Below are 1,896 nucleotides of genomic sequence, written 5' to 3'. Positions count from 1 at the left end.
CTTTTGCCTCAATCTTTGTAATTGATTGTGGCCCATTCCTCGAGAAACAAATAAAGTTTTCTCTTCATACTTTGAGAGATCTCAGAAATTTATTTAAGTGGCAATTGTCCCACACAATGAGAACATGTGGCAAAGGGGTAAATCATAACTCCTGGAGTCCAGGGGTTAGTTGTCCTACACCTTTTTCTGCCTGGGTCTTTGTAAAGCCTTCTGTCTACTTTCCTAATCTCATCAAGCTTGTCCTTGGTTTCCAATAAAGACACAATTATCAACTCTTCTAAGATATTCATGGGAAGATGTGGAAGCTCAAAATCCTTTGCAGTTTCAAAATCATAGGCAAGTCACTATTCTTATTCCTTCAGAGGATTATTTCTCAGAGCCATCAGTGAAAAGTTTCTACCTTAAGCTTCTGGGTGCTCAAATTTTTCATTTTAATTGACTTGATGGCTCTATACTATTTAGCAAGGTATGATCATATGTTTCAGTCAATTCAAATAGACTATCTTGTGTATCCAGGTCACTATTCAGGCTTTCCTTGTCCAATGAAAGGATCTACTTTAAATAGAATGGACAGATTTTATTTCCTTATTCATCTACCCTACCCTTATATTTGCATATTGATAAATGCATACAAAACTTATACAGACTTCATACCAAGTAATTTTAGGAGTGGGGAGAACCTGTAAAGCAGAGAGGGTCTCCAATAGAAGGTGGTACCTGATCGATCTGTAATTTGAGTGAAATTAGAGATTCTGCAAGAGAGATAAAGAAGGAACAGAATTAAAGTAAAAGGAACAGAGGTAGAGGATGGAAAACCAAATCCATGGAACAACAGAGACCACTGTCTGCTCAAACATACAGTACATGAGGGGGAGTAATGTGGGATTAATTAGAGATAATTTGGAATCCTTTTTATTGAGGGACTGGTTATTTCCAAAAACATGTTGCCAATTTTCAGTATAGAAACACTTGTACTTTTGATTTCTTTTTCTCAGGTTGACTCTCAAATAGACCCCATCTAAGGAAAGTATATTTAACTCAATAATATGAGAATACTTTTCTCTATCAACCTGCAGATACTTCAGATTCTGGTTCAGTAGTCTGACCTACTCATCCATCTCCCAATAAATGGGATTCAGCCAGCTGGGCCCACTCCACTTTGTGCTCCAAGTCCCCTTCAATGATCATCAACTTGTCAGCCACCTCTTCAGACTTCCCATCAGCTTCCCCTATGATATACTTGGCCTCTTTCACCTAGATTTCTTGCAGCTTCAACTACTCTTCATCCTTTAGGGCCCAATTTTCAATGACCTTCAAACCTCTCTAACCCTTATCTGCTGCCTTCTCTGCCTTTTCTAACTTCTAGAGAATGGATGCCAGGTGTTCCTAAGCATGGTCTAGTTCCTCCTTACCCAGCTGGATTAAATGAGTCAGGGAAGTTACCTCAGACTCAGTCTGTTTCAGGTCTTTCTTCTTCCCCCCATCTCCCACTAGAGACACTTGACCCTCTCCTTGGAATCATCAACCTGCTACTGCAGACCCTGAATCTTGAGCTGCACTGCTTCAATGGTGGTGATTCCAGTCATGGTGCCCACCCTTTTTCAGTTCCTGCTCTGGTTACTGTGTCTTTTGCTTGGTGCGGCTGCAACTTCTCTTCGACCTAATTTGTGAAAGAATTTAAATATTCAAACAAAGAGTTTACATTTGATTCTAGAGATAATAGGGAGCAAAGGAATCTTTTATAAATTTTATTTTAAACAGTTTTTCTTAAGGAAGGAAGTAACAAGGTCAGACATTCTTTTGGAGTGTCAGTTTATCTATCTGTAAAATTGGATTGGAGAAATATGGTATTGGAGGCAAACAATCCATGGAGGAACCCATTACAATGGAACCAAT

General features: G+C 39.0%; 1 pseudogene; it reads right to left on the bottom strand.

The window, feature by feature from the left end:
- Positions 1-743: 743 nt before the first annotated feature.
- Positions 744-1,586, bottom strand: LOC141505056 (tropomyosin-like; annotated as a pseudogene).
- Between the last annotated feature and the right edge of the window lie 310 nt (positions 1,587-1,896).

This window comes from Macrotis lagotis, chromosome 1, assembly GCF_037893015.1.
Source record: "Macrotis lagotis isolate mMagLag1 chromosome 1, bilby.v1.9.chrom.fasta, whole genome shotgun sequence".
Classification (NCBI taxonomy): domain Eukaryota; kingdom Metazoa; phylum Chordata; class Mammalia; order Peramelemorphia; family Peramelidae; genus Macrotis; species Macrotis lagotis.
Note: the sequence above shows the minus strand (reverse complement) of the source record. Positions and strands in the feature narration are given on the sequence as shown.